This window comes from Mus caroli, chromosome 15 (assembly GCF_900094665.2).
Source record: "Mus caroli chromosome 15, CAROLI_EIJ_v1.1, whole genome shotgun sequence".
Classification (NCBI taxonomy): domain Eukaryota; kingdom Metazoa; phylum Chordata; class Mammalia; order Rodentia; family Muridae; genus Mus; species Mus caroli.
This window is the reverse complement of record NC_034584.1, coordinates 78244780-78267356: the sequence shown is the minus strand read 5'-3', so window position 1 is coordinate 78267356 and position 22577 is coordinate 78244780. Positions and strand designations below refer to the sequence as shown.

The 22577-nt window shown below is 50.8% G+C and overlaps 1 protein-coding gene across 2 annotated transcripts in view; it reads right to left on the bottom strand.

The window, feature by feature from the left end:
• Parvb (parvin beta) overlaps positions 1 to 22577 on the bottom strand; it is an 83526-nt gene that overhangs the window by 46429 nt on the left and 14520 nt on the right. Inside the window, exon 1 of one of the 2 annotated variants that reach the window (XM_029470070.1) lies at positions 7546 to 7609. The exons of the other annotated variant lie outside the window; for it this stretch is intronic. The gene's annotated coding sequence lies outside the window, so the exon portion shown is untranslated. Of the gene's footprint in view, positions 1 to 7545; positions 7610 to 22577 lie in introns of those variants that run through there. 2 annotated transcript variants of the gene reach the window in all.

Here is a 22577-nt window from a genome sequence, read left to right as displayed (position 1 = left end):
ACCAGCCAGGCATGATGGCCCCCATAATCCTAGTCATAGAGAGGCAGAGACAGGTGGATCCCTGGAGCTCACAGGCCAGCCTACCCTAATCCACCATCCCCAGTCTCAGTGAGAGACCTCATCACAAAAAGCCCTCAAAGGCCGATGGACAGCCACTCCCACTGGGGAGTGGGGGTGCATGGGTGGGACTGTGATCCTGATTGGGAAATCACAGAGTTGGTGGGGTGCAATGGAGCGCCATTATCAAAGCACCAAAACTAGATCACAGAAAACAAAAATTTCCACACTGCCCTTGAACATCAAAAACAACACTAAACAGGGCCAGAGACTGCGTGCGTGACCTTAATAAACACTCCAGAGCCTGCCAGGCTGCGATACACACGCTCTCCTTGGGGTGGTCCTTCCTGTTCAAGGCCTTCGGGAAACACAGACTCAGAGTCCAGGAAAAGTACTGAGAACTTGGCCAAAACCACCAAGTCCCAGCTCAAACCTTACACTGCCACATACCAAGCCTCCTCGCCTCACTAAGCCTCAGTTTCCCCATCAGAACACAAAGGTGGGAGAAGTCCCTGCTCACAGAGTCTTTAGAGGGCTGGGCAGTGGTGGCGCATGCCTTTAATAATCCCTTAGGTTACAGACATGGTATAACCTGGAGGGTCAGCTGTGACTGATGGTGGGTATCCAAGGAGGCTCAGAAGAGCCACTGCTGTGGAAGAACAAGGAAGAGGTGCCCGCCTATCATGCAGGAGAACCATGGGAAACTCCCTGGGGAGGCATTCAATGAACCCAATGAATCCAATGAATGAAAGAAGGCCAGATGCAGGACAGCTTTAGGGACTACAGAGCAATGTGTGGTGGGAGGGACCCAGCCCAGGGACCCACCCACACCAAGGGTAGAAGGGTCCATTGCCCCAGCCTGTATCTTCCAGGTCTCCCGTGCTGCATTGAACAGTCTCCAGTGTTAAGCCAATGGACAGCTTCAGAGGACCCTCCAGGAGCCAGTGCCTTCTACCCCACCAGCAACCAGCCCAACAAGCTGGCGGGCTTCAGCGAATCCTGAGAAGGCTGAGATGTTTCAAGTTATGGTCCAGATGCCAGAAGGATTCACATTTCAAGGATGCGAGATGCTGCTGGCTGTGCCCAGGCCCAGTCCTGAGGTAGGCTAATGACGGCACTCACAGGAGCCTGCTGTCGTGGCTTTCCCAAGCATCCCCCCTGTTCTGAGGTGAACGTCCTGTCCATGAGCAACCCAGCAGCCAGAGCTGAGGAGTGGGTACCAACGTACTCCTTCTGGCCAAGGGACCCTCTTACTGCACCGAGTCTCCAGGGCCTGGAGAGAGCTGGTTGTACCAAAATACCAGCTGAGGACCAAAAGGAGGAACCTAGGAGGGAGATGGGGGCCAGAGAGGGATGGAGTTTGGAGGTCAGGGAAGGGAGAGGAGAGGACAGAGAAGAAACGAGAGTCTGGAGTGTGACTGAGACAAATCCCTTGTCTACCCACCGGTATCCAAAGACTTGGCAAGGCTGATAAAGCAAAAAGTTAGATGTGGGGGATGCACACCTTCAATTCTGCCATGGAGAAGATGGAGGCAGAAGGGTCAGCTCAAGGTCATTCTCAGACCCAGAATGAGTTGGGGGCTAGCCTGGGCTACTGAAGACCCTGTCTCAAATTTTTCTTAATTAAAACTTAAAAGAAAGCAACCTGGAGAAGAAAAGAAGAAGAAAAAAAGCCGCCTCTCCTGACTTGCAGTCACTGACGGAAGAGATGACTTCAGACACTCACCCAGGCGCCTCCTAAGAGCCTGCTATTTATACCTCAGGCCAAGTGCAGAGCTTACAGCTTTGATTTTATTTTTTTATTCTTCTCTTTGTGTGGCTCCATTTATTTATTTATTATTTATACCCAGGCTCTTAAGGAAAAAGAAAAAAGATTTTTTTGGGGGGTGCAGCCTTTTTTGTTTCCTTTTGACACTATTAGGAAAACAGGACTTTGAAAGAGGGCTGGTTGAGGAACAAGCCTCCCTCTAGGTGGAGGAGAAACGTCGGCAGGCTGGCACCTCAGCCGCTCTCAGCTTCCCACTCCAAGGGAGAAGTGGGTTACAAGACCCTCACAGTGGAAGGAAGTGTCTGCTAGGACACAAAAGCCTAAAGGGGGCTCGGGAATGCAGGGCCTGGGAACCAGAGCCATGGTGACTCCATTCACTGATGGCCACATAGCAACTTCATCGCACTGGGACCTTGTATACCCATATAAACACATCTTGGTGTCCACAGAGAACAAAGGACCATGGCAGGGAAAGTCTCAGCAAACCCACTCTAAACCAGGATCAAAGCAAAAAAAAAAAACAAAAAAACTCACAAAAAGGGCCATGCCACACCTGCCGCACATCAAAAGAAAAAATTGAAACCGGTAGCAAAGCTGCCTCAATTTGGGCCACTTAACCAGCCCGCCACAGGCTGGCGCCCAGCAATGCCCTGCACAGATCTGCTCAAAGACAGAGCACTCTACCGGAGCCTCAGAAGAATGGAGGGGACAAAAAGCCCATTATCCATCTCTGCTCTCAGCAAGGGGTGTGCAGTGCCCCCCCCCTTTGTGAGCCGGCAGCAGAGACCCCAGGACACCTCTGATAAACAAGCCCAGGAAACAAGAGTTTGCTGTGAATTTTCTAACTCTGGAGATGTTCTAATTCACCATCCAGGAAGTGCTTCTTCAAAGCGGTTCTGAAGAGCAATCAAACTGGGCTGCTCGTGAGGCTCCTCCAGCTCAGACAAGCCAAGGTCTGACCTAAATAAGATCTAAGTAAGAGTGAAAATACCATCAGGATGGGCAGCTGGGGCTGACGGCTGCTGGTGACCTTCCTGGCATCCACAGACACGCCAAGGGTGAGGGACGGAACTCCAGGAGGAGAATTGTTCCTGACAGTTGCACAGGAGAAGACCTTGATGCACGAGGCTGCTCTCTACCCACCAGGTTCAGCGCCAAGCATGAGGGCAACAGGCAGGATGGACAAGGCCACACCCAGCGTGAATTGGGGCAAGGCTAGGAGCCCAGGGAGAGCGTCTGACCCAGACACAGCAAAGAAGGAATGATGTTTAAACATTGTGTGATAAACATCAGAGAAATGGCCTCTTCGCCATCAAGAGGCCCAGCTGGACTGCTGCTGTTCATGAGAGATGGGTTCGGTCTTCTCACACAGATCATGACCACAGGATACTCCAGTGTGTTAACTCAGTAATTTCTAAGAGGGGGTAATTTCCACACTGCGTTGGCAAGGTCCAGGAAGAGGATGCAACGGGGACTTGAACCATTGATGTATGAGCTTGTTCTGCTGGGGCATAAGGTTCCATTCTACTTCACAAGAAAAAATAGGTTCAGACACTAAAAATAAAAGTGTGTGCATCTTAATGAGGTACATTGAAAAGGAGGCCAGTGGCCCCACATCAGGAGCCACTGCTGCAGATGTGCCCAGTTGAGACTGTCTAAGTAAGATCCCAAGAGCCTCTGGGATCCAGGAAGGCTGTTGGAGGGCGGAGGCTGCCTCCAGCTCACCTGCAGATGGCCACTCTCTGCCATCATACTCCAGCTCCAATAGCCAAGTTTGCACTGGCTCACTCCACAGGTACCAGTGTGATATAACTGTCTGTGAGAGCCATACCTAACACCGGAACACTCTGGGCCTTTCGGTCAACTATCATGTTAAACAGAGGGGATCCCATCAGACTCAGCCATCTTCTCAGCACCCCAAGCTGTCCCAGTCATTACCCAGGGTGGAGAGCTCCAGGGTAAAGCCCTTGGGGGTTCCCAAAGATTCCTGATGAAAGACTGGCCTCCCATAAATCTAGCGGTATCCTCTCCTTCCCCACCCCTGTACCTTCCTCAAAGCCGGTTGGAGCCAGGTCCTGTAGACCACACCCCAACACTTGCGGACCCTGGAAGAGGCCTTCTCTTATCTTACCTCTTTAGAAGTGCCTAGAATACCCTCTCAGTGTACCCACCACCCTGGAAGGAACTAGGGCCACTCTTCTAGGTTCCCATGATTCATCGTTCATGTGACAGCAGCAAACTCTTAGCCTGGGGACATACTCATACCCAGAACCAGGCCTCAGATCATCCCCGAGGTCATGCATCCAGCACAAAGCCAGGCCCAGGCTTTGTGTACAGAGGATGCATGGCAAGTAGAGAGAGCAAAGGGACTTCAGCCAGGGATAGCTACCCAGAGCACAGACAGTGGCTGTCACCTACAGATCACCTCTGGCCACTTCACTGATGGAAAAGAGGTCTCCCATTAAGGCTCACATTAGCCCAGCAGTCGTGGGTCACCAAGAACCCAATTACCACAACGCAGTCTTGAAGAGGCAAGGGGAAGGATGCTGCCTGGAGATTAGGGGTTGATTGGGGGCACGGGAGGCAGCCTTGAGCCACCCTCAGCCTCCTCTACTTTGAAGGGCAGACCAAGTATTCACACAGGTTTCCCTGACACAGAGACATCCCCCTCCCCCATGCCAGGCAGAATGCATCTGTCTCAGGAACTAGGTCTGAGGAGTGCACAATGCCTGATATCATGTGTGTGTCTGTGTGTGTGTGTGTGTGTGTGTGTGTGTGTGTGTGTGTGTAGCTGAAGCTCAGAGCTAGGGTTAAACAGACAATTCCTTCAGCCCTCAAACAGTCTTTTTCTTCCCCCTCTGTCCCCCAGGGTGATCAGGAAAATTTTAGAACTACAGAAAAAATAACTTGAATAGAAAGAAGGTTTCCGGGTTCACAATAAAATGTCAAGCTTTCCATATAGGCTCCCTGGGCAGGCTGAATCGAGGGTGGGAGAGCCAAGGCAGCCTCGCTCACAGAGAACATGGTCCTTGAAGGATAAAAGGCAGCCTAGCTGTCTCCTCACATGCTAAACCTCATGGGCTTCTTCAATCCACCCTCTATCCTGTAGGCTCTCAACCTGAGGATCGAGACCCCCTTTGGGGTTGCATTATCAGATATCCTGCATACCAGATATTTACATTATGATTCATAACAGGAGCGAAATTACAGTTATGAAGTAGCAACGAAATAATTTGATGGTTGCGGGGGTGGGGGGGTCACCACAACATGAGGAACCGTATTAAAGGGTCGCAGCATCAGGAAGGTTGAGAACCACTGCTCTAAACTCAACAGGGAGAATTCTGGAGGCGAGCCCATTGTCAGCCAGATGTGAGCTTTGACTGGTCTCTAACACCTTGGGTTTGCCCTCCTCTAACCCAAGCCAGTGTGCTCCCTAACCACTGACCCATCCAGTCCTTCCCCCAGCACAGTCCTCCTCTGCCTCCAGAATCCGGTCTACACCTGCCACAGTGTCCCCAGCCAACTGACTTTTCTAGCACCTCTGCCTCTGCCCCCTCTGGCAGAAACTGCCTCCCCTAAAGAGCTCAGATCACAGTGCCTTAACTCAGCCTGGGCATCCCCCCTGGCACAACGTCCTACAGCCACTGTTGGAACTGCATCCAGAATTTCCCATCTGCCTATGCATGCCCGGAAGTCATCTTCCAGTTCTGAAGGTTCCTACAATCCAGACAGAGAAACAGGGAGGAAAGCCTCACGGAACAGCTGTGGACACAGCATCTCTTACCACAGGGGACAGATAATAAAAGGCAGGCAGGATCACAGGGCCGTTGTAACAACTTTCCGCTACATGGAGAGTGGCTAAGGATAAGATTTAAGACTCTCTGCCTCCCTCCTCACCCCATCACATAGCTGGGCCACATTTGGGCACTTACTCACTCCACCTGAGCTCACCTGAAGAGAACTGAGTCAAATCCATGTACTGGAAGGCTCAGCTCTCTGCCAGTGCCAAGGGCAGAGGACCTCACCAAACAATGCTCAGGGGATTCAGAGAGCAGGTACCAACGTCACCAATTCTCAAAGGACCCAGATGTCAAACACCCACCCTAAAGACGAGGCTCAACCAATTTGGAAGATCCTGGAATCTCTGCCCAGGCACCTGAGGTATGGGTTGTAAGATCTCCAGCAGATGCACACCAAGGCTACGGTAATAAGCAGGGTGAAGCATGGCTCATCCCTGGTTGTAGACGACGCTGCAAAGGCGCAGGCCCTCCAAAGTCCCTGCAAAGAGCAGGTGTCAGACTCAAACCAGCACAGTGCCTATGGGAGGCTCAGGGCCACCTAAGCTCAAAGGACTGTGGTAAAGCTGAAAAGGCCCAGTCCAGGGGGGAAAGGAAGTGTGGACCACAGCTATGGAGCAGTGAGGGCCAGCAAACAGCACAGGCCACTGGGGAAGGTCAGAGACTGCTGGAACCTCAACTTCAGGTGCCCCAGGTCGCCGCTGGGGTCAAACCCAGGGACTCACACACACTAGGCAAGTGCTCTGCCATTGAATCACGTCCCTAGCCCTTCCTTTTGGACACTGTCTTAGTTAGGGTTACTTAGTTAGGGTTATTGCTATGATGAAAGGGTTAGTGTGGTTTATGTCTCCATATTATAGTCCCTCACTGACGGAAGTCAGGACAGGAACTCAGGCAGGGCAGGAACCTGGAGGCAGAAGCTGATGCAGAGGCCATGGAGGGGGGCTGCTTACTGGCTTGCTTCCCCTGCCTTGCTCAACCTGCTTTCTTATAGAACCCAGGACCACCAGCCTGGGGGATGGCCCTGCCCACGATGGGCTGGGCCCTCCCCCATCAATCACTAATTAAGAAAATGCTCTAATAGGCTTGCCCACAGCCCAACCTTATAGAGACCTTTTTTCCAATTGAGGTTCCCCTCCTCTCAGATGACTATAGCTTGTGTCAAGTTGCCATAAAACTAGCCAGCCCAGTGGCTCAGGCTGTCCCGGAACTCTCAATCCTCCTGCCTCAGCCTCCCAAAGTGGCTGGGACTACAGTATGTGACACCATGTCCAGCCAGGGTCACCACTGCAGAGTCACACAGCATATTGGCTAGTCTAGAGGATTTCAGCCCTATGACTTGATTCCCTGCCTTTGAAGCTGCACCCCGCACCCCAGCCCCGCACAGAAGGGCTCCCCTGATCATCATCTTGGCCCAGACCCTCAGCTCAGGTGCTGATGATCAATGAATATTTTTTTTGTTTGTTTTTTTGTTTTTTTCGAGACAGGGTTTCTCTGTGTAGCCCTGGCTGTCCTGGAACTCACTCTGTAGACCAGGCTGGACTCGAACTCAGAAATCCGCCTGCCTCTGCCTCCCGAGTGCTGGGATTAAAGGCATGCGCCACCGCGCTCCGCTATGATCATGATCAAAGAATCTTAACCCCAGGCCACAGCAGGTCTTTTGCCGCAAGCCTTGGAGTCCCCAACTTAGGAAGGGTTGCTTTTGACCCCACTTCCTTTCAATCAATTCCACTGCCTTTTCGACAAGTGATTTTAATCATGGTTGGGGGGAGGTGCAGAAGAATGCGGAGAGAGAAGAGCGTGCAACACCCCAGAAACAAACAAACAAATAAACAGCGAAAGAGCCGAATGCAGGTTTCCCTGCCCGTGGTGAACACAGATTGCACCATCCCTCTGAGAAAGCTATACAGGTTGCTTGCTCACCAAGGCAGGCTGGGAATGAAATCTGCTGGTCGCTCGAAGCGGCAGAACAAGCCTGGTCAAGCTCAACACAGATAGAGAAATGCACTGTGTAGAACAGGAATGAGAGCAGAAATGGCAGCAGGAGAGTCACTCCTCAGCGGAGCCGGCCAGGCCCGCTTCCCAGCTGTGGAACCAGCGGTAATTAATCTGATCGGTAATGTCCCCACATACCCAGAAGTCCAAAGCGGTTCTGCTGAGAAAATAAGAAGATTAAATCATTAAGCCATTAACAACAACAACAAAAGGGCTCTACTGTACACCTGCCACAGGGAGAACCACTCCCCCCCGCCCCCCAACTGAGCTGAGAGCAGGAACGCTATGTACATGGCGCCCTCTAGTGGTCATATTTACTATAGCTGTCTGACGAGACACGGTTTGGGGGGCAGGTCCAGTTTAATCTTCGTTGGCTGAGATAAAAAGCAATGACCTGGGTTGGGGGGCGGGGGCGGGGGCGGGGGAGGGGTGCTCAGAACACTAGCACTAGACTCTGCAAGCTTGGCAGATGAGGAGCCAGGGCTAAGAGCCTATGTAGACACGCTCCGTGCCCCTGACACTCTTGGGACCCACGGAACCCACGCACTTCCCCAACACATTGGGCTCCCTTGACAGCTCCTTTCTTCCGAGACATTGTCACAGTTTGGCACATCTGCGCCAAAGGTTTAGCTGCCATCACTTCTGTAAAGGGCAGGCGTGTCACCTGCTTGTCTCCTGGCTCCTCACGGCATCACGCAGAGAGCAAATTGCTCAGAGAACAGCTGGCTAATAACTCGGTGAGTTCAGGAGCAACTGGGCCGGCAATCTGCAGCTTTAACCAATCATTTATTTGCAGTTATTTTCCCTATTTTGGTCTTTGGAGACCAATCTTGATACGTAGCCCAGGCTAGCCTTAGACTCACAGGCCTTCTCCTGCCTCATTGGTCCAATTGCTGAGTGGGATTTCAGGCATCTGCCATCATTCCTGCCTGGGGATTCTCGCTGTAACTCCCTGGACCTCTTTTTCCTACCTCTTTTATGGTTGCATGGTACTTCCCCTTCTGTGATGAAAAAAAAATGAATGTATACTTAAGATAGCTTGGGTAGTACAAGCGACCCCATGGGGTCTCCAGGCAGGAAGAGAAGCCTGGAACAGAGACAGACTGGGAGATGCAGTGTGCTGATGGCTGGGGGGGATGGCAGGGACAGCACGGGTCCTCTCAGAACTGGAAGAGGTCAGAGATGAAAACTCATCAAAGCCTCCAGAATGCTGGAAAGCCCAGCCCTGATCCTGACTGATGATGTTCAGGGCTGTAAGGCAACACACAGACTCCCGTTCTAACTAATGAGGTTCTGGTGCCTCATTGTCACAGTCCTACAGAAACAAACAAGGGCATGGGGGCACGTTGCTTTGATCCCAGCACTCCGAAGGTAGGCGGATCTCTGTGAGTTCAAGGCCAGCCTGGTCTACACGGAAAATTTCAAGACAGCCAGAGCTACATAGAGAGACCCTGTCTCAAAAAGACGGAAAGGAAGAAAACAAACAAGGAGGGTGGCTACCAGAAGCCTTGCACATCCAGATAGACTCTCCCACTGGCCATTCGAGAGCTATTGAAACAGACAAGCCTGGGTCACTCAGCAGAAGAACTTTAGACAGAAAGGAAGAGCGGTTTGTCCTCACTGTAGATAACCCCGCCCCTCCCTGATCCTCACAGCAAGGCAGCCACTGGTCCTACTCCTTGACACAGAGGTCAAGGGAGGTTGATCTTCTAGAAAACAGATTTCCCAACAGGCATTGGCTTGTATGTGCAGACATCACAGGACGGCCACCCGCAGCACCTGAAGCCACCTCCCCTGAGCTAGCCTCTCAGAGCAGCCTTGGCCTGAAGGCGGTTGGGGACCAGGCTACCTCCAGCTTTCCACACTGCCTGGCCATTTAATAGTTTTCACAGGAGCAGTCGGAGGTGTGCTAATTGCTTGCCCTTTGCAGCCACAGCTGAGCCCCATAAGCCGCCCTCCTCCTGAAGCTTTGTCTTCTCTGCTTTGTCCCCAAGGCCACCTCCTTGGCCCCTGACCAACAGGGCAAGCATATTCTCTACTCTGCTCCATTCCCCGGGTAACAAGTTCTTGAGAACTGTGGACATTTTTGAATCCACACACAAGCCACCAGCTTCTGTGAGGCCCTGGAGGAGGTGGCCTAGGAGCCGTGTTTTGAAGGTGGCTGGCCTGCCAGGAAGATGAGATCCCATCCTTTTGTTTCTGACATGTGGGGGACTTATGAACAACCAGGCAAACATAGCCTTTGCTGTAAGGGCCTGTGGCCTGAGGGGCTGTTATAAGTCAGGGGCAGGAAGTGCTGCTCCTCCGTCGTCCCCATGAGAAAGCTAGCCCATCTGCATTCTCCCCTTTCTTCATCTGGTCCCATTCTGCATCCAGCTGGAAGTAAGTCCCCAGTCCAGAGAGATGCTGTGGGAGAGGCCAGAGACTTTGGGGACAGCTCCATGGAGCAGGAAGCAGACCTCTCTATCCAAGCCACCCACTTCCTCCCCCTTGTTGACTGCAGCAGGCTGGAAGGGTGTGGCCACTTGACAGGGAGCAGGGATGTGCCCAGGGAAGGCAGAGAAGTGCTGACTCTCATTTCAGCCAAGTCAGTTCTGAAGTCCCTTTGCACGCACACACGCTCACACACACACCCATACACTCACACACACACACACACACACACACGCATCCTAACAAGTAAGAGCTGAGTACTTCTCTCTGCTTCCTGCCTGTGGGTGCTTTCCTGCCATCATGGCCTGAACCCTCAAAATAACCCTTCCTTGAGTGGCTTTTATCGGGGACTCCGAAGCAGCAACAAGAACACCAAGCATTTCACAGGCCAAGCAGGCGTGCTGTCAGTCACAGTGGAAGGGGAGTTTGGAGCCCCTCCTGAGAGCCAGTTAGCTTAACCAGCACCTACCCCCCATCCCCACTTGAGGGGCCTGAGTCAGGTTGTTTAACCTTTCTGGGCTCCAGTTTCCTCTACTGTGAAAGAAAAACTGTTACAAGGTCTCAGAGTGCTCTGCACATCAACTGGGCCAACGCTCCCACATCCAAAAAAAAAACCACAAAAGCTGGGCCACCCTACAATGGGACGGGAGGCCAGGCTTCTCCTCAGGCCTGCACCCTTCCTAAATGCCTCCCACTGGTTACTCCAAAGACAAGATGGGACTGGAAAGATGGCTCTGCAGGGGAATGTGGTACTCAGGCAGGTGGATCTCTGTGAGTTCAAGGCCAGCCTGGTCTACAGAGAATTCCAAGACAGCCAGGGCTACATAGAGAGACCATGTCTCAAAAAGACAGAAAGGAAGAAAACAAACAAGGAGGGTGGCTACCAGAAGCCTTGCACATCCAGATAGACTCTCCCACTGGCCATTCAAGAGCTATTGAAACAGACAAGCCTGGGTCACTCAGCAGCAGAACTTTAGACAGAAAGGAAGAGCCTGAGTTCTGTCTATTGGACCTCTGTGGTAGAGAGAACAGAGTCCCCTCTGACTGCCACATGCACACACGCGCACACACACACACAGTCATCCTAACAATGACTTGTCCCTGACAATGTCCCAACTCCCAATCTTCTCACCCCAAAGACCCACATGGCCCACCGGAGTGACAAAAGCTTCAGCCAACAAGTCAGGTCCTCATCTCCCTTGGGTGCCACAAGAGACCACGGGTCCTCCTTCCCCATCACCCCGACCCTAGCATCCCACCAACTTCCCAGGAAAAAGTCAGCCCAGGGTCCATTCTTGCAAAGCAACTCCCACCAACCAGGGCCACAGCAGGGCTGGCTGAGGCTGAGGCCTCTGCTGAGGAGGAGGACAACTCACTGTCAGGATTGTGCAGCCAAGGGGATGTCAGTGCTCTCCGGACCCACAGCAAGCAGCTACTGGCACTGCCCAGGCACGGGGGATGCACATGTACCATATAAGGATCCCAGAGACATCACCATGACTTGCAATCGCGGAGCCCCTGAGGAAGCCACAGAGGCCAGGGCTGTTTGACAAGATAGCGAGGGCCACTGGCCACATCATGTGCAACTTCAGAACCACAGTGGTAATTCCACCCACCGGCCCCATAAGCTCACAGTGGCACTGAGAATGGAGAGGGCCAATCGCACTAATGGGGTGGCTTGAGACTCACCAAACTCTATAAGATAAGTGAACAGGAAAATCTCAACTCTGAGTGTCTCCTGGGGTCTGGGCTGCAAGCTGGGGAAGGGCAGAGGTCTGTCCTATCTCAGGGACGGCTCTATGAGCCCCAGTAGAAGGTGACATGGCACAAGCACGAAGAGCCAGGCAGCAAGCATCTTCTGGTTGTCAAGTACACAGAAGACCAAACTGGAGGGTGCTGAACGTCTGTCATTCGTTACCACGACAACAGAAATTAAATCTGAGCAGCAGTTTAAGCCAAGCAGAACTGCCTGTTTTGTGTTTTGCTTTTGTGGGGACAGATCGCTATATGAACTCCGAATGGCCCGAAACTCCTAATCCCCCTGCCTCAGCCTGGGATTACTGGTGTGTACCAGCAGTCCTGACTTCTTGGTTCTGCTTTTGTCTTTTGCAAAAGAAGGTTCTGGAAGTGGAGAAGAGGAAGCCACTGTAGAACTCTACAATCTTCACCTGCAATATATCCGCTTTTCTGCAGTCGCAGAGCACTCTGGGCTCTGAGCCCTTCCTGCCACTCTGCAGCCAACTGTAGAGTGAAGACGGTAACGCCCCCCCCCCCGCCCCCGCACCTCTCGGGCGGTCTGTGACCGATGAACTCATATAATGCCTGGCATCTCAGAAGATCGCCAGCTGCTATTGCTTGTAAGTATAACTACAGCTGTATGTATTCCCTACCCTGGTGGACAGTTTCAGACTGAGGACCACGCTTAAGGAACACCTAGGCACCATGGATCCATTACTCCACATGATCTCCCAAAGCCGCCAAAGGATGCTAGACAAACACACTAGGCTGCTGTGTCGCCCCCAGAAGTTCACAGTCAGCCGTCCCTGATCAGCAGACACACTTGGCACTAATGACCCAAGTGCAGTATTGACAGAACTTCAATGACATCACACGTGACCACATGCTGTGTGGTTATCCCACTGGAAGAGCGGGAGTTGCTCACATGGGGTCTGCCCAGATGCCAAGGAGTGCCGCACTATGACACCATGAGGACCACAGTAACAGCCGCAGGGTCTTTCTGGCCTGTCAGCCTATAGCAGGCTATCAGGCTCCTCAGATGACCCACAGCCCAGATAGGTTCAGCAAGCAGAGGGGGAGCCACCCCTCAGGGAGGTCAACATCCTCTAGCTTTGGGACTGGCGGTCCAAATCAGCATCACAGCAGACCAGGGCCAAGGTGGGAGAGTCCACCAAGACATGCAAGGTAGCAACCTCCCTCATCCATGGACAAAATCCTCTGCCCCACAAGCCCACATAAACCTCTCCTGCCTTAGGCTGCCTGTCAGGGGTTTTGTTGATGGAATGAGAACATTTACACACAACATCCAAAGGAGAAATGCATGAGTTGGCGATGGGGGAGGGGGAGAAGGATAGGGAGGACGGTTACGGTGTCCTTAGCCTGTACAAGATCAAGGTTGGGAGCAGTAGCTCAGGCACTGCAGAGCCTGGAGGGCTGTGCCCTGATGCTGTGATAAAACCCCTTTTGCCTTAATACATAGTCTGTACCTGTTCCTGACCCAAGTTCCTAAAACCCTTGGCATTCCCTAAGCAACAGGAGCATTTTGTTATTGTTGTTGTTCTAAGGAGGCAACTTGTGGAGGTTCCTGGTCCTAGAAAGACCAGGGAAGCACTAGAAACTCGGAAACCCCAGCTCCCCGTGTCTTCTGGAGAGGAGAGGAACTGGGGCCTGAGGTCCTCACCTGTCCTGTCTTTGTGTGGCAGTTTGGGAGGGCTCCCTGGTTGACAAGACACAAGGCGCACCCTGATGCTGGAACACTGGCCTGTCTGAACTCCAGAAAAAAGGATGCTTAGTGACTCAGCAGGGCCTCCTCATCCCCTGGCTCATCCTGATCTTTCTTAAACAAAGAAGGGCTGGAGAGCTGGCTCAGCAGTTAAGAGCACTGACTGCTCTTCCTGAGGTCCTGAGTTCAATTCCCAGCAGCCACATGGTGGTGGCTCATAACCATCTGCATTGAGATCTGATGCCCTCTTTGGGTGTGTCTGAAGACAACGACAGTGTACTTATATACATAGACAAAAAAAAAAAATTTTTTTTAATCTTAATAGAAAAAAAGCAAAGAGAACCATTTCCCAGGGTTCCACAAATGAACCCAATCCAAGTGCCAGCAGTCCCGTCACAAGCTACAGCCTGCGCCTGTGCCTGAAGTGGAAGTGGGGTGGACTTGCAGGCTGAGCCTCAGCCCTCAGCTCTGATGCTCCCTGGGAACGCAGTGAGCTGGAGGATGGGCTGGTGGTGTCTCCAGAGAGCTGCTTGGTGTGGTAAGAGATCCACACACACACCTCCCCGTGGCAACAGAGACACAGAACCATGTGTAGCCATCTGTCCGTGCAGTGGCTTTCCTGAAGTTCCCATCAAACTGGCCAAATGCTGTCCAAATCATTCCGTGAGTTTTGAGTTTACAAACCCACTCGCTAAAAAAAAAAAAAAAATCCCTAAGGCTGAATGAAGAAGCATGCTCACGAAGTAATTAGTCAGTCACTGGGGAGCATGCAGTGAATCAGGAAGTTTAAATTCCTGGGGTACAAGCACCCCACTACAGTCAAATGGACACCCTCTGCCTCCTGGCTTTTCAGCCTTTACTTCTAAGAGAGTACCCACGTCACTGCCTCCTTAGTGCCGTGGTCTTTAAACATGTTGTGCTTTGAGTTGGTGACTGCTGGTTATAACAGACCTGGTGCAGTTCCTCTTAGCCTGATATTGACATGACACTCAGCCATGACGTCCTAACTCTGAGCTCTGTGTATCTCTGACCATTCTTCCCACCTCTATGACCCAGGGAAGAACAGAGCTTCCAACAGGATAAGCAGAGGAAGGCTAGAACGGAGGAAAGTATGTCATGGGATGTCATATCTACCCCTCCCCTCTGCTCAGTATGCATGCCACGGACAAGATGTCAAGCGCTATTTAAAGCCGCACGACAGCAGGTCTCGCCCATGTTTAATGACACACAGCCTGCGCCTGTCAAACAACCTCTCAGAAGTTCGGAGAGACTTCTGAGAGGAAGCTGTTTGCAAAGTCTTAAGCTGAGGCCATCCACGTGCAGTGCGTAGCACTCAGCCCTCAACAGGGAACACCCTCATGTCAGGGCTAGGGGTATCCCTGCATCCCTAAGAGCATACCTGGGTGCTGTGGCAGCTCCTTCAGATCCCCGAGGCTCGAGATGGATGCTCTTCATTTTAACATCGTGTATGTCAGATGCTGAAACCATATCACATGGAACAACACAGCAGTGGGAAGTTAACAGAACCCAACAGCATCTGTGGTTGGGCACTGTGAATGCAAACAGGGCCTCTGAGTCTTCCTCATTAGACAAGGGCAAGTCCCCTCTCCTTCCCCTTGGAGCCCAAGAGTCTGAAACGAACCACTGGGTGCAGAACCTAGATAATTATAAGCAGCTGTTTTGACTATCTCTATCTCCCACCGTTCCCTCGTCTGTGGATAATAATAGCAAGAAAACCGATAATAAGGTAGGGGCGTGACAATAGGTACCTGTCAACCTATGGAGCGGCAGAGAGGAGAAGGAGGTTACTCTTGGCTTTGTTGTGAGTTTAAGGCCATCCTGGCTACACTAGAGTTGGGAGTGTTTTGATTTAGTCACTAACAGAGCCCTGGTCATTGTGGGTTGAGTAAATGTCCTTTGGAACTCTCGTCCACTTGGGACCTGAAAATCTACTCTCATTTGAAAATAAGGCCTTTGGGGCTGGAGAGATGGCTCAGTGGTTAAGAGCACTGACTGCTCTTCCAGAGGTCCTGAGTTCAAATCCCAGCAACCACACGGTGGCTCACAGCCATGTGTAATGGTCATTTGATGTTGTCTTCTGCTATGTCTGAAGACAGTGACAGTGTACCCACATATATGAAGTAAATATGGCCGGGACCAGAGGGAGCAGGGCCAGGGTGGGGCTGAAAGAAATACTCCCCCCAAAAAGAAAGTTGTTGTCTGTCACAGTCAAAAGACACACAGACACATCATGACAGAGGCAGAGGTACACAGGGAAGACATGTCACAAAAAGGCAGACTTCAGGCAACGGCTGCAGCTGGAAGAGACAGGAAGAATTCTCCCTGGATGGCTGGGCTGTGGTCACCGCAGAAGGGGGATGGAGCGAGCCCCACTCTTCAAGCCAGATAGCAGTGCTGGGTGCTAATGCAGAGCTAATAATGTCTTGTTATTTTTCTAATTATTGTTATTTCTCTTGTGGATTTTTTTAAAGAGGTGTTTCTCGACCTTCCTAATGCTGTGACCCTTTAATACAGTTCCTCGTGGTGTCGCGAGGTGACCCCAACTATAAAATTATATTCATTGCTACCTCAAAACTGTGATTTTTTTTTTTTTGCTACTGTTATGGATTGCAATGTAAATATTGGGGGAGGGGGGGAGGAAGAAGTTTGTCAAAGGAGTCTCAACTCCACAGGTTGTGAAACACTGTTTTAAAGACCTGTTTTATTTTTAATTATGTGGATGTGGGAGAGGGGTGTGCACTCATGAGTATCAGTACCTGCAGAAACCAGAGCCCTTGATCCCTCTGGAACTAGAAGCAAAGGAGGCTGTGAGCCACCTGACATGGATGCTGGAAACTGAACCCAGGTCCTCTTAAAACCTCTGAGCCTGCTCTCCAGCCTGTGCATCCGTGGGTTTTTTTAGACAAAGTCTCACTGCCCAGTCCAGACTGAATTGGAAATCACTACGTAGACAAGGCTGACTTTGAACTGTCTCTAATTCTCCTGTCTCTGCCTCCCTCCTGAGAGCTAGAATTATAGGTATGTGCAACCCCCCCCCCCCAGGCTGGTTTTGTGGTTGCTGTTGGATTTCTCACTGTGTAGATCAGACGGCCTCAGCACTCACTGTGTAGTGCAGGCTGACTTTGACTTGTGATGACCCTCGGGCCTCAGTCCCCTTCACTGGGATTGACTAAACTTATTATTTTCAAGATTCCAGTTAGCTGAAAGATAGTGGCCTTAACCTCACTATATAGCCAAGAATGACCCCTATCCTAGACAAGGGGGCAATAGGGAGACTGGACAGAAGGGTCACCATTCTGGGTCCTACCTCACACCACACATCTGACTGCACTGTGACTCCCTAGAACCTAAACTTATGGTCTTAGGGATCGCAAGCCCCAACCCCAGGCTCTCTGGCCCGGGACCTCCCTCCTCTACTAGACAGGTCTTGATTCTGAATGGCTCTGTCCCATATCTGAACTATCACACAGTTTTAACTACCTCCTTTTTCCAGAGCACCAGTTTTAGCCACCAGCTCTGTCCCTGCGTGGCCAAGGGAGACCCATTGCCGGGCTAAGTCTGCTCATAGTACTGACAAATAAATGCTCAAGGACCGCAAGGACAGCCCCAACCAAGGTCACAAAGCCGCTCAGATGACACACGGGCTCTGTGTGTCAGCTGTCCCCAGACTTCTCCCTTGGCCAAGATCCAGCATGGAGCACTCTGTCTTTGGAGGCTTTATAAACACACGGGGTATTTTTAGTAGCCGTTACTGCCCCTCAGCTATCCCATTAGTTTCAGAGGGAAATAATTCCCTCCAGTGCAACTTGATAGGCTCATGCTACGATCGCTCCCACCAACAAATACTTATTGAGCATGCCACGGCACGCTGTACCCTGCCTGGCTCATTACTTAAAAAAAAATAAATAATTTACTTAGCTAATGATCATGAATCCTCTAATTTAATTTGCTCTTAAATGTGTTTAATTTTCTCATAATAGAACCACACACTCTGAAACCAGACATTGCTGCTGTGCTGAGACAGGCAGCAAAGAAATGAAAAGAGATAATGTTGGAGGGAAAGCCTCTGACCCTAGCACTCAGAGGCAGAAGCTAGAGGGTTGTGAGTTCAAGGCCAGCCTGGGCTACATGGTAAGGCTGTCTCCAGACACAACAAATAAAGATGCACCAAGGGCTAGGGAGGTGGAATGAGACTGAGACCCACCTAGATCACTGAGCCACCAGGCTGGAATACGTGAGGCCTCAGAGAACAGTGTGAGGGATAGAGCTGTCGGAACTTATTTTTAAAAACTAGGTGAGCAGAATAGAGGTGACTGGGAAGTGGGTCAGAGGATTATGTGCCACAGTGGTACCTGACTTTTACCTGGGTGCTGGAGATTCGAACTCAGGTCCTCATGCTTGCATGCCATGCCCTGCACGGTTTGAACTTCTAACCAAGGATCATGCTTACCATGCTTGCAGCAGGCAGGGGGACTCACACAGAAGCCTTGGAATTACTGAAGACAATCCACAGAAAGTACCCACACTCTGGGAGGATGCTCAGTTGATAAAAGGCTTGCTGTCAAGCTCATAGACCCGAGTTCAGATCTCCAGTACCCGAATGAAAGCCGGTGTTGGCTCACACACACTACTTCATTGCTGGGGGAAGAGACGGGAAGATCTTGGGTTTTCAATGGTCGACCAGCCCAGCCTAAACACCCAGGCCCAGATTCAGTGAAAGACTGTCTCAAAAAATAAGGTGGAGGGCTGGGGAGATGACCATGAGTTGAGAACATTAACTGTTCTGCCAAAGGAGTCAGGTTCGACTCCCAGCACCTGTAACTTCAGTCCCAGGGAATCAGAGGCTTTTTTTCTGACATCCACAAGCACCGGGGCACACGTGTGTTGCAAAGATATACATGCAGGCAATACACACATTCGTTTAAAAATTAATTAATTAATTAATTAATTAATACTGTGGAAAGCAGTAGAGGAAGAAGATTGAAATTGATCTCTGGCCACACACAGGTAGGAGTATTACACACACACACATGCACACAGAGAAAGAAGGAAAGAGAGAGACACACACAGAGAAACACAGACAGACAGACAGAGAGACAGACAGATGGACACACACACACACTGAAAAAGAGAGGGGACTAACTAGAGCCTCTGATCTATGGCATCAAAACTATGGCTCAGACCAAGACTCAGCCGACGATGCTTCAGGGCAGCTGGCCCTCAGCCGGTGTTTGTCAATAAAGCTTTATTGAAACAAAGCCAGACTCCTCGGTTTCCACACCATCTATGGTTGCCACAGCACAGTTCAGTGGTGGCAAGAGACCCAGCATGCATTTTGAAGATTGCATCTTTTACAGAAGACCCCAGCTGTAGATAAAGACTAAAGAATGAAGAAGCTGAGCTAAAAAAGACAGGCCAATATCTACAGCAACATAAACTTAAGAAGGCATGGCCTTGAGACCACCTCTTGATTAGTCCCACCCTGGCCAGAGGCAAATCCAGTGAGATTGACGGTCCTCACACTGATAACTACACACATCGAGAATCAGGGAGTCCAGAAGCTGACAGGTTCCTGGGGCCTTGTATGTAACCTAGAAGTCAAAGCAGACATGAAATAGAACCCCAAAGGTCCAATGGGGTGGTTCTTGGTGGAACAGATGGAAAGGCGAACTTCCTAACTGTTCTGCCCACACCCCCTCAGATCAGGAGGTGTGTACACACCTGCGATCCCAGCATACATACAGGAGGCTGAGGAAGAGGACAGGGACGTTCAAGGACAGCCCGGACTACCTTGAATGAGGTGAGATCCTATCTCAAAATAAATTACAAGAGACAGCCAGCTCAGTGGTACAGATGCTCACCTAACTTGCACGAGAGCCTTGTGCATGATCTCTAGAGTAGGAAAAACAACAACAACAACAACAACAACAACAGCACCCATTCTTGTGCACGGCTAAGCCCCTGATGAGCCACCTCCCAGGCAGCCACCTGTCTCCACTCACAGATTCAAGGGGCCACTTTGGGTTTGATTTCCAGTTCTTTTTCTAGGGCTGTTGTGGGCCCCTTGGGCTCCCTACAAGGTGCTCTGAAACGGTTTTTAAAATTAGATCACTCCAACGCAAGGAAATAATAACCAGCAAACAGGGTTGACCGTTCAGGGACACGGCCTCAGAGGGCTCTTTACTGCTAGAAGAATCCAATCTCTCCCATCAACCTCAGCACACGCTCACCCTGTGTGGCCTTCAACACCATCATGCAGTGGGTAAATATGCCTGTTAAAAAGTAGAACCCGGGCTGGTGAGATGGCTCAGTGGTTAAGAGCGCCAACTGCTCTTCCAAAGGTCCTGAGTTCAAATCTCAGCAACCACATGGTGGCTCACAACCATCCGCAACGAAATCTGATGCCCTCTTCTGGAGTGTCTGAAGACAGCTACAGTGTACTTACATATAATAAGTAAATAAATAAATAAATAAATAAATAAATATTTTTTAAAAAAAGTAGAACCCATGGAATGGGCACACAGCTCAGTGTCCTGGTGCTTGGCTGGCCTGTGTGACAGCCCCCATCCAGTTCTCAGCCATCCCCTCCAAAGTGTCAATTTATCAGACAGAGGCTGAACTTGGGCTCAGACTGAGTGCCCATGCTCCCTGAGGTCACAGTTGCTTATCCTTCACTGTCACCGCTGACCCCTCACAGAAGTCTCCGTTGAGAACAAGACTCTGTGAGATCACTCAACCAGAGACCGGGCTCCTTGCCTCTCTCAAGGCCTCAGTTTCCCTATCTGTCAAATGAGATTCATTTCAGGCTGAAGAAGGCAGCAAAGAACTTGGACCAGAGGCCTAGACTGGCAGCTGGGCTCCACAGCAGGCAGTAGTGGAGAGGAGGGAAAAGAGGGGGAAGTGAGGGTAGGCGTGCTTAAGATTCCCAAGACCCCTTAAATATGTCATTGGTTCTCTGAAAGTTTCAAATAGCTGGACTCCTATTCAGATAGGAGTTAGCATCCTATAGAAAGTGAAGGCCAAGGGGTCATGGGAGGTCATGAGTTAGTCACATAGCACATGTGACCCCATCCCCAGTGGGGGCACCACTCCGGTTGGTCTCAGAGAGCATGCACAGGACACATGGACGCCTCACTCACTCAGCCTGTGATGTGCTCCAAAATGACTAATCTCAATAAAGACCTGAAGACAATCAATCCACAGTCCAATCCCCGCGGCAAACCTTTAAAAGACATGCATGGTCCGGGCAGTCCCTCAGCAGTCCTCCCTAAGGCCCCTCCTACTCCTGGAGACTTCTTACTTTAATAAATCTCACTCTAATCGCTGATCACTCTTTAACCCTGCTGAGTTGTTTTTTGAGCATCAGGCAAACCAGGACACCACTGGCTTGGAGCATCTTTGGTGACCATCAATGTCCACTACCTAGCTCTCTGGGTGGAGGGCACCAAAACCAAGAAAGGCTCCATTGCCTCCCCACCTCACCTCAAAAAAAAAATCCCACAGCAGTGGCTGGAGAGATGGCTCCATGGCTAAGAGCAATGGCTGCTCTTCCCTAGGACCTGAGTTCAAATCCTAGCACCCGTATGGCACCTCACAAATGTTTGTGACTTCGGTCTCTGAGGATGCGGTGCCCTCTTATGGCCTCCACAGGTACTACACACACACACACACACACACACACACACACACACACACAAACACACACACAAGGCAAACAGACATACAGAGAGACAAAACACCCATACACATAAAAAATTAAATGTCCAGAGGAACAAGAGAGCTGGAATGGCCACCCAGGAAGGCCATGCTGCCTCGTTCTACCCACTAAGAGACAGGCCTTTCTGGCTCATTCCTCAGAGAATTGGATACCCTGTCCAGTGAAGAAAGTGTCTCTGTCTCCCTCTCTGGTCAGCCTCTCCTGAGGCTAATTCCATATTCTCTGTGACTCCTATCCATCTAATGAGCATGACCTGTACCCACTGCAGCTGGGGCACAATCGCCACCCTCCCCTGGCCTGAGGGAAGCTTCCAGACCCAGCTTGCTGCCTTCTGAATACTGGGATTAAAGGTACGTACATACCTCTGTACTTGGCCAGGCTCCGCAGACAGACCTAGATAAATATTTGATAGGAAAAGATTTTTTCTTTGTTTGAGATTTATTATATTTTGGAAAAGAAAAGAGAAAAAAAGAAAAAAGCTAGGTCCCTGGGTGGGGACGCAGCTCAGGGCCTGGTGTTTGCCTCGAGGGCAAACTCTGCTGTGCTCCAGCAGAAGCTCTGGAGCCAGCAGGGAAGGAGGGTGACAGCCACTGTCTGTATTTGATGGAGTGCTGAAGCTACAGTTTCTAACCACCAACACAGAGTTGAAGAAGCAGGTCATGTCTGGGGTTTCCCTGTCCTGAGACCCCAGAGAGAACATCACGTCTGCTTAAAGCCACACACTAAGTGAATATTGTCATCCACTCTCAGCATCAAGGCTAGCCTCTGGCTAGTGTGAAACAGCCGCCAGCTGGGGGATGGGGTGGGGGTGGGGGGTGGAGACAGCAGGATCCATGGGGCTTGCCTAGTGCCATCAGTGGATTCCAGAGGGACTGTCCGTGTCTCAAAACAAACAAACACACACACATACACACACACACACACACACACACACACAGTGTACAACATCTGAAAGACACCTCTGACCTCTGTACACATGTGCCTATGTGCACACACACACACACACACACACACACACACACAGAGCTGAAGAAAGATGCTAGCAAGCCAGAACTCTGCGTCTTTGTTCTGCATTTTAATTGCTCAACAGTGACAGGATTCACACCACTCTGTATAATTCCACTATTTGAAGACCCAAGTCAGTGACTTTCAGAATATTCAGAGTGCCTGACCATTACCACCTTCAACTTAAAAACATCCTCCTCACCCCCCCACCCCGAGCGAGCACTCACTCTCCAACCCCCAGCCTCTAGCGACCACTTGTCCGCCTTTGGGAGACCCATGAATTTGACTACTCTGGATTTTTTTTTTTTTTTTTTTTTTTTTTTT